The sequence below is a fragment of the Scylla paramamosain genome, chromosome 4, assembly GCF_035594125.1.
Source record: "Scylla paramamosain isolate STU-SP2022 chromosome 4, ASM3559412v1, whole genome shotgun sequence".
NCBI lineage: Eukaryota > Metazoa > Arthropoda > Malacostraca > Decapoda > Portunidae > Scylla > Scylla paramamosain.
In genome coordinates this window covers 27,993,173-28,009,678 of record NC_087154.1, presented here as the reverse complement: position 1 = coordinate 28,009,678, position 16,506 = coordinate 27,993,173, and the positions used below count along the sequence as shown (strand labels likewise).

Genomic DNA, 16,506 nt, shown 5'->3' with positions numbered 1-16,506 from the left:
TCATGAGCGTATACGTTTTAGTCCAGACGATCCGCTCTATCAGCCTCCTGCGCGCGCGCGCGCGCGCGCGTGTGTGTGTGTGTGTGTGTGTGTGTGTGTGTGTGTGTGTGTGTGTGTGTGTGTGTGTGTGTGTGTGTGTGTGTGTGTGTGTGTGTGTGTGTTATGGCCAATCACTCTTTGCTATAGTTTTTTTACCCCTTCATTTAACATCCACGTCAATCTGTTAGAGAGGCAGAAGTGTGCAAAGAACAGTACGGTACACGGTTCGAGTTTTAATACTGACAAGTGGCTAAAAGAAAATAAATACGAAAAAAAAATCAATGTACATGTTTGCAATCAGCTGAGAGGTCCTATACTTGAAGGAAATGGAATAGTGATACAAGAAAGGCATTAAGGAAATACACAGAAGCCAACAGTTTTATCTCAAACAAATATGAATTTAGGATAAGACCAAAGGATACAAATCTAAAAGTAAATCCCAGAAGTAAAAAAAAAAAGAGCAAAACAAACTAAATCCTAAAAATAGAATCAAAACTAAAAGATCCGGAGGTTAAATCTCAAGCAGTTCCCCAAAGCCAGAGTCTAAGAGGTAGAATCCAATGCTAAAATATACAGAGAGAATCTAAAGTTGAAATTCTTGTAAGATCCAAAGGTTAAATTTAATGCTTAATTCCAAAGGTAAATTCAAAACTACAGTCAAAAGAAAAATCTTAATATAACTTATAAGCTAAAATATACAGGTAAAATTTAAATCCATGATGCAAAGTACAATATTAATTTAACTCCCGTGAGGAAATTGATCCTTAGAAGTGTATATATGGTATTCTATGGGAAACGACCTACCCTCCAACCCTTCTTCCCTCCCTCCCTCCCTCCCTCCCTCCCTCCAAATCCCTTCCCTTTCTCCTAAACAAACACATGTAAATATTTACCAATGGATATTATGCAAATGACAAATATTTACCTAAATGAATCTACTATGTAATGCCGTTGAGAAGAACCTTGATGGGGCGTGGGAAGTGGAGGATACATGGGAACAGACTGTGAGGATATTAGTGTGTGTGTGTGTGTGTGTGTGTGTGTGTGTGTGTGTGTGTGTGTGTGCGCGCGCGCGCCCTATAATAACGCTGTCTCCGCTGTGATGTGCGTGTAATAAATTATATTTTCAAATAGAAAATATAATTAAACATAAGGAAAAAAATAAGTGACATTCGACTCGGTTAACGTTACGTGAATATATGGCAGTAACAAAAACAAGGAAAGAGCAATTCATTATGATAAAAACATCTATACATAAGATACATAAGAACAAACACTAAGAAACAAATCCTTCAAACACCCAAACTTTAACACTGAAGAAAATATAAAAATAACTTGACCGAAACTCATGGTGGAATGAAAAACAAACCAAACAAAAAAGACACCTCGCAAATAACCAAACTTTCCATTTCCCCACCAAAAAATTTAAGAAAGCCACAATAAAGAAAACGAACCGGTCAGAAAATATCATATCCCAGAGAAAACACTGAATGGCCGGACAACAACGGACTACATGGCGGCTGAGTGAATGTGGGAGTCGCGCCGGGGACAGGAGAGAGAAGACCAGAAGACCACAGCAGCTCGCGTCCCAAACATACACACACACACGCACACACACCAGGGCGGGACACGCACCACTCACCCTAATGAACACGAGACATGGCTGCCGAGGAAAGAAAGGCCGAGAAATGCCCGAAAGAAACACACATCTTCGTGATTTCCTCACCGCGTTCCTCGGGTGTCCGGAAATAATAGAAATAGACTCGTGTGTAAACAAATCTTCTGTATCCGTATTTGTTTCTTCAGTTTATCTGTTTGTTCAGTCTGTTTAGCTCTCTCTCTCTCTCTCTCTCTCTCTCTCTCTCTCTCTCTCTCTCTCTCTCTCTCTCTCTCTCTCTCTCTCTCTCTCTCTCTCTCTCTCTTTTTACACATACACACTAGTCCTTTCTTTCCCTAATATTTACTGACTATTTTTTATTTACTCTGTACCTCTAAGCTTCCCATCCTCCACCGTCACCTCTCCCATCCTTCTTCACCCTCTCTCTCTCTTTCCCCTCCGTCCTACGCCCCTCTGAGTCCTCCGTCACCGTCACGTGGGGCAATACGTTCCGTCAAGACTTCCCATCCCCTACACTGCCTGATCTCATCTCCGGCCGGCCCAAGGGTTACAAAAACACCATTAGCCGAGGGAAACAAGGGTCGGGCGGGGCAAACCACTCACTTCTTGGTCACACAGGTGGTAAACTACTACTACTACTACTACCATTACTGCAACTAGCTTCCCTCTCCCTTCGTCTTCTCCTCACCTTCCAATCACGCACGCTGTTTCTCTCTCTCTCTCTCTCTCTCTCTCTCTCTCTCTCTCTCTCTCTCTCTCTCTCTCTCTCTCTCTCTCTCTCCATCAGACACTCACTATCATTACCTTCTTCACAATGGCACTCTCCCAGGAACTTTCACTGATGCTGCTATTTTTTTTTTGTTTTTGTTACAAGTATTTTCCCAGGAGCGCACGTGTCAAGGTTCCTTTTTCTCAGTTATTCCCACTCAGAATTCACCCGTCTGTACTACCTGTTCAAGGTATCGCCGCCTTAGTATGTCCAGTCAGAACATCTCTGTACTGATGTCCATGATGTATATATATATATATATATATATATATATATATATATATATATATATATATATATATATATATATATATATATATATATATATTTTTTTTTTTTTTTTTTTTTTTTTTTTTTTTTTTTTTTTTCTATTATTAAAACTCCTCCTTGACCTTCATTTACTTCTTCATTGACCATAGTCACGGTACTTCTCCCACCTATCCCACAAGCACAATGTTCAAGGTCCCTCCTCATTAAGTCCAGTCTCTGTACTTACGATCATAATGGCTCTTTTTTTTTCTCTCTCTCCTACAACTGACACTGCCCATGGCCTGCTTTTACTTCTATTAGTCACGCGGTTTTCACAAGTATAATTTGAATGTCCCTCCGCTTCATTAAGTCCACTCAGAACGTCGCTATCTGCACTGACAATCATAATACCTCTTTTTTCCTCTCTCTCTCTCTCTCTCTCTCTCTCTCTCTCTCTCTCTCTCTCTCTCTCTCTCTCTCTCTCTCTCTCTCTCTCTCTCTCTCTCTCTCTCTCTCTCTCTCTCTCTCTTTCTCTCTCTCTTAATACTGACACAATCTATGACCTTCCTTTACCTCTTCGGTCGGTCATAATACGTAGTAGTTTCCTAACTCACAACCCTTACATGCCTTTATTTTCCATTACTAGTATTGGCTCAAGACCTTTATTTCTCTTCAAGTCCTCCCACAGAACACTCGTCTTCGCTTCTGACTGTTCCTTCCCTCCTTCCAGCGGCCATTCCCTTTCTACATCAAACATTTGGTTCACTGCACACGGCACCTCTGGGTCAAGAACACAATAGAAGCCGCCGTTGCTGAGTGACTGTGCGTGTGTGCTGTGCAAGTCACCGCTCAAAAAATAAAGAAAAAGAAAAACAGCAGTGATGAGGGAGGAGGTTGGAGATAGGGAGGGTGGGGCAGGGTAGGGGAGGGTGGGGATGTCTGTCATGTTCTTGCATTATCCTCTACCTCCACGTCATCCTCGCTTATTTCTTCTTCCCGCCTCCGTTCCATCATCCATTATCAACAACCTCCGCCTTCACATCGCCGCAACACGCTCCATTTTCTTCCTTGTTTTTCTTGCTCGTTACTCCATCTTCCCATTTCTCTCTCTCTCTCTCTCTCTCTCTCTCTCTCTCTCTCTCTCTCTCTCTCTCTCTCTCTCTCTCTCTCTCTCTCTCTCTCTCTCTCTCTCAACGCTCCACTTTGTGTTTTTTTTTCCTGGTCGTTATTCTATCTCCTACATTTTTTCCCTTCTTCCCTACATTACCTCTCTCTCTCTCTCTCTCTCTCTCTCTCTCTCTCTCTCTCTCTCTCTCTCTCTCTCTCTCTCTCTCTCTCTCTCTCTCTCTCTCTCTCTCTCTCTCTCTCTCTGCCATCCCCAGCCACGCCGTCTTCCCCCTCCTTACTTAATGCTCCGCCCCTCCTTGCCTGGTTCCTGCCCTGCTCCTCTCCCTCTCCCCTACATGTCTGACAGGGCCCCTCTCACCGCCATCATACCAGGCACGCACTCTCACTTAACGGCCCACAAAGCCACTCAGTTTTATTCGCCTTAATAGTACGCTGCAATGTGTCTTCTCTCGTACTTCCAGATTTGCCAGTAGTAGTAGTAGTAGTAGTAGTAGTAGTAGTAGTAGTAGTAGTAGTAGTAGTAGTAGTAGTAGTAGTAGTAGTAGTAGTAGTAGTAGTAGTAGTAGTAGTAGTAGTAGTAGTAGTTGTTGTTGTTGTTGTTGTTGTTGTTGTTGTTGTTGTTGTTGTTGTTGTTGTTGTTGTTGTTGTTGTTGTTGTTGTTGTTGTTGTTGTTGTTGTTGTTGTTGTTGTTGTTGTTGTTGTTGTTGTTGTTGTTGTTGTTGTTGTTGTTGTTGTTGTTGTTGTTGTTGTTGTTGTTGTTGTTGTTGTTGTTGTTGTTGTTGTACATAGGAACAAAGTACGGGAAGCTGCAAGAAGCCGTCAGGTCTTTACATGGCAGTCCGTGTATGAAACATATCTACCTAGTATTTCCACCTATCATCCTATAACTGTCAAGAAAACAAGTGAAATAGTAGTAGTAGTAGTAGTAGTAGTAGTAGTAGTAGTAGTAGTAGTAGTAGTAGTAGTAGTAGTAGTAGTAGTAGTAGTAGTAGTAGTAGTAGTAGTAGTAGTAGTAGTAGTAGTAGTAGCAGCAGCAGCAGCAGCAGAAATAGAAATAATATAGTATCTAGGAATAGCTTAAAAGAAAGGAACCCTGAACATTACGGCAAAATTCTCCACCTTCCCACAGCCTCCCGGAGCTGACTGGCGGCCTCTTCCATTACCTTGAGCGAGAAACCTAACCCACCTCTCCTCGATTCCCCGCTGCTTCCCGCCTATCCACTCTCCAACCTTCCTTCTGTCCCCTTCCCCCACCGAAGACGTGCCCTCCAAGTACCACCGCTCCGGGGAAAGTTATAAGCGCCATAAGAATGCTGCGAGAGAGGGCCACACCGGTTACCCTACACAGCCGCGCCCTGCAGCTGTCACCTGATACAGACACCAGTGCCAATCTTAAGGTTTATTCACTATACTATACTATCCACAGCCACGTCATGATCTTTGTGACAGTAAATTTTACCGATGAGTATTCCGTTCACAAGATTTCCGCCACCTATCCCATTTCCCTACGATAAGATAGGGTTATGTAAGGTTAGATTCAGGAAACTTATCGTGATGGGATTTCTTTTTGGTGAAATTTTCGTGGGGGAATATCCGTGAACGACATTTACTGAGACGGAAGTTATATGAAAGCGTTTACTCCAGACAGTAAGGAAATTCAGCTTTATTCATCCACGAATAGTTAAAAATATATGATTTTTTTTCCCCTCACAAGCAATACGTCTATGTTCAATGACGATAGTTACCCTAAAGTACAGTACCAAGAAACCAATAATCAAGGAAAATCAAGAAATTTTTAATCTGTTCATCCACTAAGACGAAAATAATGTGTCGATCCCCAACCACAAACTTAGATAATAGTTAAGACATCCCACGGTGCACGTAGTATCTCCCAAGAGGCCAAATCCCGATGTTCTCTCAGGCCTCTCAGGATTCAACGGGGCTCTGCAGGTCGGTCGTAAAGCGATCATCAATGGTCACTAGCAATTAAAACTTACTTCTGCTGCAGACTTTGGCAATGAAGAGCAACGAAAGGGGAACAGGATCAGAGAAGAGGGAAACTGGGTGAGGGAGAGGAGGAAGTTACAGGAGCTGAAGGTATGAGAGGAAAGATGGGAGAGAGGAGAGGTAGGGAAGAACGCTAAGATAGGGAAGGTGGTAACGAGAGGAGGGACCGAGGGAAAGAAAAAAAGGAAGGACCTAACAGCTGGCAAATGAAGACACAGTGCGAGGGTAGACGTTGTTTGTTCTGCTCACCTAAATCGCAGCTCTGAGAGAGAGAGAGAGAGAGAGAGAGAGAGAGAGAGAGAGAGAGAGAGAGAGAGAGAGAGAGAGAGAGAGAGAGAGAGAGAGAGAGAGAGAGAGAGAGAGAGAGAGAGAGAGAGAGAGAGAGAGAGAGAGAGAGAGAGAGAGAGAGAGAGAGAGAGAGAGAGAGAGAGAGAGAGAGAGAGAGAGAGAGAGAGAGAGAGAGAGAGAGAGAGAGAGAGAGAGAGAGAGAGACAATGTGGGTAAAAGCAGAAAAAAAATAAAAGATCCCCAACTGAAAAGAAATAAAGCATTACGAAAAACAAACAAACTTGCATTACGGCCGGACAGAGACACAGACAAAAGGACAAAGACAAAAAGAATGAATAGACAAAGAAAACTTACGAAAGATTTATAAAAAAAATATATATATATATACACACACTCAAGGCAACAGACTCACAAACCTGACACTTCACATTTAAAACACGAGTTGTCACGAATAAAATAAAATAAAATAAATCAACAGAACGTCAAGGAATTACATACTTCCTCTTCCTCCTCTTCTCCTCCTCTTTCTATCTCCTCTTCTATCTTCCCCTGCCCTCACTCCTCCATATTACGCTCCTCATCACAGCAACCTCAGAGCCTCTCACTACTTTTTCAACTAACTTTATTCCACGACGCTCACGCCGTAAACTTCTCCACATGAACTTCTAACGTCCCCAACTCATTTTTTTTTAACCCAAGCTTACTACTGCTTCATTCTACGCCTCCAAACTTCCCTCTATAACTCCTCCTCCTCCTCCTCCTCCAAGCTCCAGCATCAATCTTACTCGTCCTTCCCTCCGCCTTGCCCGAGAAAAGACGAAGTTCCTGCCTTGCAACTCCCTCAAGCAATTAACATGCCTCAGCCTTGTCGCTCGCGGAATCGTACCTGTAATTACTCACCTGGTAGACCCTCGTGTGTGTGTGTGTGTGTGTGTGTGTGTGTGTGTGTGTGTGTGTGTGTGTGTGTGTGTGTGTGTGTGTGTGTGTGTGTGTGTGTGTGTGTCCTGAGTGTGTGGGAGGTGGAGAGAGGTGGTGAAAAGAAACGTCAAAAAGCACTCCCACTCCCAGCCTACAGTGGCTATTGTGCTAAAGAATTCTTGATTTCCTCGAAAAGCGGAGAAAATAACGCACATTACCTCTTTCTTTTCCTTCACAATGGGGACGTAAAATCCACGTCCGTCTCTCTGAATGTGCAACAATTATAATTCATCACAGCTTTACCGAAAAATAACACGTCGCCGCAGCTTGCACCTAAATGCTTAAATCTAAAATGAGCAGGATTTAAAATTCGCTTGAAACTAATGAAAATTAAACTGAACCCTTCAACAATGCGTCATCGTGTTTCCGTCCGTGCTACATTTATACCACACGCCTGGCTGAGTCTGACTGTAGGACTGACGCGGAGATAAACTGCGGGATAACAAAGGGAGGCGCAGGGGAGCGGTAAAGAGCAGGAAGGCAAGGGCAACGCACGGACTTCATAGCAGGAGCGAGGGAGCAACTGGCAAGAGGGAGAAGTAAAATACAGGCAACAGTTGGGGCCCAGATAGAAGATGGTGCTGGGATGCATAGCGTGAGGCGGCGGGGAGCACCACCAGACAGCGAGAGCCTTGGTGCTTCCAAAAGTTGACAAGTTAGAAGAGCACCAAAGCCTTGCATGTCGACTGAGGCTTTGAAAATCTTGTGCAACGCCTGCCTCGCTCCTCGGCTGCCAAAACCAAACAAGACGCGCGGCCTCACTGCTTACTGTCTTTCTCCTCCATGATTTGTCACGCACACTCAGGCCTCGGGTACTAATCCAGCCTCGCTACAGTAACATTACTGATATTACACTCATGATCTCTGACTACCACTGCTCTAGATTAACCGCACAACAGGTCAAAGAAAACAAATGAACTACTGAAAATGTATGACGCGTAAAATCATCAGAACATTCCCAGGATTTATAGGAAAACACTACTTTCTTCATGCATCACGTTTAAAGTTATCAAAACATTTCCAACAATCAACGCAAGTCCTATTTGCTTTGAAATCCTACCCTAATATCTCGCTGCGGATTTTGGGAATGCAAGCAGTTTCCTCACGATCCTGGTAACAAATTAAGTAAAGTAAATAAAGCAAACGTTATGTAAGCTGATAAAAGACTCACAACGAATTTCTCTCCCTAAATTTACATCCTTTCTCGGTGTAGCTGCTTTCCGTTTATCAGGAAAATATTGAACTTCCTTGGCTCTGCTGACCTAGTGGTTGTAAACTACTATAACCACCGACACTCCGCGCCCACTTCCCCGTGTTGGTGGGTGTTCCCGAGGTGGCTCTCTCTCCCCTCAGTCACACCGTACCGTTCTTCTATCATGTGACGTCAGCCGAAGAAGCAACACCACTCGTCACTGATTCAGTAATATAAAACATCAAGCAATTAATTAATTGCATAATTAATCGCAGGCTTACTAAGGTTGAGACTAAAAGCTAAATATATCCTTGGCATTAGCTACTCCACTTCTGAGGAGAGTTTTGATGCACAAGTTAAATCAGTTTACCTTTTCGTTCGTGGCGTCAGACAGTAACATGTGCCAACGGTGGAGCTCCCTGACCGCCACGCCCACACCCGGCACTTACATCAAGGGGCACCGCAACACACGCCAACAAGGTGGATGACACACAGCCATATAGGCCAATAGGACCATAAGTCTTAACATATAAAGGTAAGCGAGCGAGTGAGGTGAGATCTAAGCGGCGGTGCGTCAGGTGACCACGACGCTCCAGGGTTATTTTCATCCGTGACGCCTTGTGTGGGTGGCCCCGAGCGGCTCCTTGTTTCTTTGTTCACACGCGGCGCAGCTATCTGCCAACTCATCCCTTTCCAAGTTCATATAAATTTCTTTAATTAAACAACTTCTGCCGTTCCTTAAGGCTTATGTTCTTGTGCGCACATCAGGTTCACAAGCAAAAGGGATGAGTCTCTCCTTCACAGTGAAGCAAACCAGTCATGCCCAGTACTTGGCAGACTGCAAGCATAGACAGGAAAACACAGCCATGGTGACGTGGCCCAGGCTGCGGTGGCGACCTTCATTTGTCAATATCTCCCACAACACCGTCGTAACCTGACCCTCGGCTTCCTATATTCCTTCTTAGATTTCCAGTCCGCAGTGAACTGGCGTGACTGAATGGAGCCAAAATAGCTATAGAGCATTGATATTATATCACTAGGCGCTTCAGTTATACAGTTACTCCTTCAGCAAAGATTTACAATTTCACCCTCTGAAGAACAATATCTCTCTCTCTCTCTCTCTCTCTCTCTCTCTCTCTCTCTCTCTCTCTCTCTCTCTCTCTCTCTCTCTCTCTCTCTCTCTCTCTCTCTCTCATTCTAATTAATGGTTGTAAATGATCCGCGTGTTACTTTAACCTTATGCAGCAGTGCGGTTTCAAGCGTCACGAGAATACAAGTCTTTGAAGGTTGCGTCTCTAAACATAAAACACAGCTACAAGTTGCGGCACAGTGTCTCGGGAAATAACACGGTTAAGAAAATAATGGTTGTATTGTTATTTACACACACACAGACAGACACAAGCAGACAGACGCAGGTACTTACCGATGGTGTGGAGCCGCCTCGCCCGACCTGGGGAATTAGAGAAAATTTCATTAGTTGGCTGCTTCGGCTCGCATTAGAGGAAGAAATTTAACTGAGAGAGAAATCCATTTTAATCTTACAGCGCACTTTCCTTTGCGAGATAATTTAATAAAAAAATACTCGAAACCAATATTCAGAAAACTTGTCTTTCTCTGTAAGTGGTTAAGCAAGTTCAAAAAAATAAAACTAATCTCATTATGCCGCTGTGGAAAAAAAAATAAAGAAGGAACAAAACTACAGACATAAAGAAGAGATGTATACTCGCTTATTCCCCATCCGCTACTCCCATCCTAAAGCGCCGCGGGGAGAAACAGGCGAGCAGCAGGACGGTTACCCCACGCTGCCTTGGGTGCCCGCGGCTCCCGAGGTGATGGCAGTCGCCTGTGTCGCCTCGAGGTGAACCAAAGCATCTGAGTAGTTTACTCTCTCCTTTGTTCTCTTTCCCATGAAAGACATTGATTGTCTTTCGTTTTTGGTGCTTTTGTAACTTTTCCATCCTACTTTGTGTCATAACAGTGCTGGGAGCCATATCCATACATATTTGTTTTTATTAACTTAATTTATTTCCAACAATGACGCGTCAAGCATAGATACAACTCGACGAAAAGCTTGCGAGCTTCCTGAGGTGCTAGGGGCAGCCTGACAGCTTTTCTTTCCATTTATCTTTAGATGATACATGCATACTGACAGCTTCCTTATACACATGTCTTCCTTCGACTCTCGATAAGGTAATGCAGGCAAAATAGAAAGCCTTAGTCTGGGTCATTAAAGAGCAATACCGGCGGCAGCAGCAGCAACAGCAGCAACAGCAGCAGCAGCAGCAGCAACAGCAGCACTAGCAGCAGCAGTATTATGGTAGCAAATCCAGCGAGTCATTAGCCGTTGCTCATGCTAGCCACCTTTCTACCCTCGCCGCTGTGCACCGACCAGGTGAGGCATGCGCGGGGCGGCGACCAGCAATGTGTCCTGGGCACAGGCAGCAGCGGCCACCATCACTTGGATTTACCAAGACCTTCTAATGATACTATTTAATGTGTCAGTTATGGAACCATCCTCATCCCATCACCACCACTCCTGTGTGCACTGCCCAGCCACCCTCGTGGTCTCCAGATGGCGGGCGGCGTAGGTCAGGTGTCAGTGAGCGGAGAGACGCGGGTTGCCCACCTTCCGCCAGCGGCAGTGGGCGTAACACACTGTTGCCGCTCACCCGGTCAAGGGGACCATGCCAACGGCAAAAATACTTTAAGCTTTCACGGCACGCATATAATGTGGCAACGCAGCAAAGACGCTGGTGCACAACGCCGAGGATTTTGCTCTCATATTAACCTTGGATGCTCCGTGAGATGAGAAGCCGTTTTCCCCCAGCCAGGGTCGAGGCCAGCCCGGCTCACCCACCTTGCACCACATGCAGGACGCTCTGCCTGCCAAGCTCAATCTTTCCACTCCCTACACGTATGAACTCCAAATCAGTGCAGCGACATACATACTCTTCAGGTTTCTGACGTCGTTCAACATTACTTTCTCTCTACCAAATATGCTCTACTCCACAAAAGGATTTCAGCTCGCTTACCTATACGCATATAGTATAATGCAAAACCATTCCACCCCTCAAACCCTCCTCCAAGCCCCACCCCAAAAAATACTATAAACATAACTATAAACAATTACAGTCAACATTACCACAGCTGCCTATGGAGAGTCAATGGGCACTGTGTGAGTGGGTAGAGAGAGAGAGAGAGAGAGAGAGAGAGAGAGAGAGAGAGAGAGAGAGAGAGAGAGAGAGAGAGAGAGAGAGAGAGAGAGAAATTCATATTGTATATATTGCACGCATGGCTCGTCAAGTACTGTGCGAGTATCATGCTGATAAGAGTAAGAGACGCAATATGCAAAACACGTGTGGGCGCCAAGCAACTTTGTGCATATATAAAATACGTAACTGATCTGCGTAGCCCCATAAAACTGGGCGTGATAGTTTCATGTGATGAGTAAACAAGACGACCGTGCATTTCTGAAGAGCAAGAATGCGTGACAGAGATGAGTGGCGAGAACTGTGGGAGGCAAAGACGGTACGAGTAAAGTACAAATAAAGAGAGAAAGCCCAGAGTTCATTCTATCACCTAAGTACACAGTGAGCCGCGGGGCGTGGAAGACGCGGGAGACGGTCATGGGGTGCTGATGGATGCCTTGCCGCCTGACAACACTGGGACGATGAGAGACGAGGGGATAAGGCGTGACAAAATGACATGACGTGTGACAAGCAATAAAAAGAAGTGAATGGACGAGAGAGAGAGAGAGAGAGAGAGAGAGAGAGAGAGAGAGAGAGAGAGAGAGAGAGAGAGAGAGAGAGAGAGAGAGAGAGAGAGAGAGAGAGAAATACGAGCTAAGAAAAAATTCACTGAATGGTGGAATGAAGGGAAACAGATGGTGAGAGAGAGAGAGAGAGAGAGAGAGAGAGAGAGAGAGAGAGAGAGAGAGAGAGAGAGAGAGAGAGAGAGAGAGAGAGAGAGGAAAAGAACGCAAACAAAATGTGGGGTAGCACTGTAAAAGGGCGGGGGATGTGCTCGCCGCCGCCTCGCCGAGCACTCAGCACCCCATCCCAGCTGATCTGATGTGCCGTGTTCCTGCGTTTATTGCGTTTCACCCCTCGACAATTTAATGCATCGTAAATAAGGTAAAAGTGTGGTGCTCCTGCTCACTACATTTAATCTTTACTGTTCCTGCATTCTATTTGATATATAATCTAGCTTGTGTTCTCAGATTTCTCACCGGTGCACTGGGAAATTAAAAATATATATATATATATATATATATATATATATATATATATATATATATATATATATATATATAAATTTTACGCACACCTAAAATAACAAAGAGATCAGCAAGGACGATAAAAAAAAAAAAAGAATGAAATGCACACCAACAGAGCACCTAAATAAACGCTAATTGTTTACAGACGCACCAAGAGTCCAGTGACTTTCTGCTGCACTCACTAAATCCCGAAGCTAACTAAGGCAACACATGGCAGCCTTGAATAATGCCTGTGAATTACGCCCCGCCTCGTGATGAATTTAGTCTCAAACTTTGCATTATTAGCTTCAATCGATTTAAAAACGATGCTGCAGGAGTTACGCCGTGATCTGGGGATTGGCGTCGGGCAACTTCCTACCAAACTTTGTACTTCTCCCAGAAATCTTATTCATCCCCAAGATAAATCCCTGAGTGGCGCGAGTAATTCACAAGTTGAGGAAGTTTAATCCAAGAAAGATTCATCCCTTCCAACATTTCGAGAAGTTCAGCCAATGATACAAACAGCATATTCCTCCTCTCGTGCAAGGACTGGTAGACGCGGCGCTCATGAGAGGGGCGACACCGCAGCTGCAGGGAGGACAAAGCAGAGTTGCAGACAAGCAGCAGGCTGCATGAGGCAAGGCCTGTGAGGGGAGACGAACGCGCGAGATTGACAGACATAACACTAACAGAAAGGCCCAGACAACATCCTCCCGCCAGGCGATGCGATACAAGAGTTGATTCACCCACCAGTGAAAGTAAAGCTTTAACCGTTTTTTGTTGGGCAGGATTCAGGGTTTGGCTTTTACATCCCGAGCATCCGTCAACACACTCGTGGCTGTTGTCAGTCTCCCTTCTCTTCCTCGCCCTTCCTTTCCTCTTCCCTTTTCTGCCATCCAATGCCCCCCTACCCAACCATGTCCTCATCTCATCTCTCTCTCTCCGTTCCAGTCTTTTCTTCGGGCACTAAAATGATGAAGGTTCCTATTATTGCTGGCTGTGCTGTTCTATTTATGTAAGAATCAAAGTGACAGTCGAAAGTGTATGAACATTGAGCATTTCGTATGTCGAAGACCAAGAACATCGTAGCTTATGACGAAACCACAATATGCTTAATGCAATTGTAGCTAAACAGTACTAATGTTATATATATAACACTCCTGTACCTATTAGATTTCTAGCTCCTTCCTCTCCACTCCTACCTCTTGTCACACTTCAGAATAATTTTGCTCACTTCCAGACGCAACTCTTATTCTTACGCATGAGGTTCTCACGCTGACTGTCATGCAAACATGATTTTGTACCTGCTCGTAGAATTACATGTCTGTCTATTTGTCGTGGTTTATTTATGAGATGCCTGCCTAATTCTCTCTCTCTCCTCTCTCTCTCTCTCTCTCTCTCACTCTCTCTCTCCTCTCTCTCTGCTCTCTCCTCTCGTCTCTCTCCTCTCTCTCTCCTCTCCTCTCTAATGAGTCAGCAACGCAGCTCACATCGCTCAAAAGAACTTGCACAAGCACCGGTCTTTAATCGCCTTCATGAGTGCCGATGCGAAGCGATTCTTGGAGGCATTAATCACAATCGGGCAAGCGAGAAAATATTAGCCTATTTTTCTTGCAATTTGTGATTGTAACGGAAGGGCTGGAGTCCGGAGGGCTGCCCACTATTTCATTAGTTTACATCCTCATTATTGATCTCGTTATTGAACAATTTCAAGTTACAATCTTGCTGCAGTCTGAGGCAAACAGTGAATAAAAGGGAGGTTTTACAGCTTGGGAAGTTACGGTAGTGTCAGTTCAGGGGTATTAGGAGGACACTTTTTCACTCTTACAAGAGACTTTTGAATGTCCGTAAAAACACAAGCAGGGGAGAGTGGCAGTATGTGGTGTGAGAAGAGTGAGTAGCAGCAGATGGAGAAGTGAAAAGGACTGCAAGTGATCTGAAGAGGAATGAAAGGAAGGCGTGACGAAGACAAGAAAGGAAATGTGAGAGGAAGGACAACTGAGTGTGACTTTTTATGCCACATCAGTTGTAATATTTCACACTGCATCCACCTAATCCTAAACCTTCATCTTCACTGTTCCACATCCATTTCAGGTCTTATCACCACCACCATCACTACCACCACCACAGTACGAATACACCCCACAAGCTTCCCGAGTCACTCCTAATCTATCCCCCTATCATCTCGTTCGTTTCCACCGCCACCTTCATCACATAAACTTAAATTTTGGTCCATTCCTCGAACATCCCACCACCTGCGCCTTCTCCCTCATCAAGCACCGCCGCACCCTGCCTCCACCACACAGCTCCAACCAAGGACGCACCAGCCCGCCGCCCTCCACCACCACAACCTTGATAAGCCTCGCCCTCGTCCCCACCCTCACTCTCCAGTCACGCCCTACACTCCACATCATTCCAACCACAAACTGCTCCTCCCAGCCATCCACGTCATCAGCGACACACTAAATAAACCGCAGACAACCATGTGCACTGACTCACGACTATTAAACGACACTAGAAATTTCGCTCCCTTCCATTTTGTTTGCTTTTGCAAGACAATACACTATCGCCTGAATTGCATTACAGAATTACAGAGCTTCATGCTATAATCCTCGTTTGTAACCAACACCATGAGACTAAAGTGTAGTCTTCGCAACACAGGCAACACAAGAGATACTCGACACAGAACACAATAAGTCTCCTCACACTGATGCAAACTACTGCATGATTGGAGGAACGGAGCCGCTTACTGCTTCCTCCCCGGCGTTCCCATGCCCCGCTTTCCCACGTCCCTCCACCACGCCTCTTGATCATTCTTCCTTAACCTACGAGTACGAGTCCCCATTTCGCTCTCTGCTGCGTCCCTTTTATCACCATTACAAACTCTCTCTCTCTCTCTCTCTCTCCTCTCTCTCTCTCTCTCTCTCTCTCTCTCTCTCTCTCTCTCTCTCTCTCTATCTGATCCATATCATCCTACATCACCCCATTCTTTATCACACCTTCGCCCCAGCCTGACAATGAGCCTTAGCGAGGTAGGGCGTGTGCAAGGTCGCCGCTCAGTGTCCAGAATATCCTGCATCAGATAAGCATGGTAAGCCCACGTCCTATCCTTCACTGGTGCACCCGAACGCCCGAGGGTCACGCGTGGCCCTCAGTGACTCGCGCCCTCAAGCATTAATGAAAACAAAAACAGGAACATGGAATTTATTCCCCCTATGCTTTTATCTAAAGGTAAAAGGGAACGTACCGCATAATATAGAATAATTTGAGTTCAAGATGCAATATTAGCCTGAACACTCCATTCTCCACGGCACACAGTCACCACACGACTCGGAACTAAATGTCTGCGTGTGGTGTGTGGCGGTGGCTTCCCTCACCCACTGGCATCACCGACAGTTAAAGAAAAAAGAGGCTGAGGCACGTAACCAAACACCAAGGAGAGCCAGACATAAGTAGGCGCCGTCACTACTTGGGAAATGACAACATGTAAAGGAGTTGTCAAAGTTATCGGATAAGAAAATTTACACCTGGCCTTATTGGTGCCAAATATAAACCTAATTCCATCTCGTATACTATTAGAAGTTGCAAAGGACAATCTTTAGACAACATGTACTCGTAACCTGAGACTGCAGGGCAATGAAGACGACAAGAGGAAATTGAACGAGTTAAGAGTTATCTTGGTGTACGCAACCCTGTAAACGTGACACTACAGGATGACAAACGGCAAGTCCCCGGGGCCGTGAGAGCAGGACGGCAGGCAAAAACAGGGAGAACAGCTGCTGGTTCGGAGGAGGGCGGGGCAGTGAGGGACGGGGGATTATATGGCAACAGAAAAATACTTCCACCACCACAAGAAACGAGTGGCTCCACGAGGGCCCATTACCGGCCGGATGTAATGCTGAGAGTTGTTCGCGTGACAAGCTGGACGATCAACCCAAGAGTGGAGACCAACCACTCGACCTCCTGCGCGCTAAACTGGCGGA

At 45.2% G+C, this 16,506-nt stretch overlaps 1 protein-coding gene across 6 annotated transcripts in view; it reads right to left on the bottom strand.

Annotated features, from left to right (window-relative positions):
• Positions 1-16,506, bottom strand: part of LOC135099942 (CD151 antigen-like) — a 203,833-nt gene that overhangs the window by 164,563 nt on the left and 22,764 nt on the right. For all 6 annotated transcript variants that reach the window (XM_064002673.1, XM_064002674.1, XM_064002671.1 and 3 more), the window contains exon 2: positions 9,692-9,718. The gene's annotated coding sequence lies outside the window, so the exon portion shown is untranslated. The remainder of the gene's footprint in view (positions 1-9,691; positions 9,719-16,506) is intronic.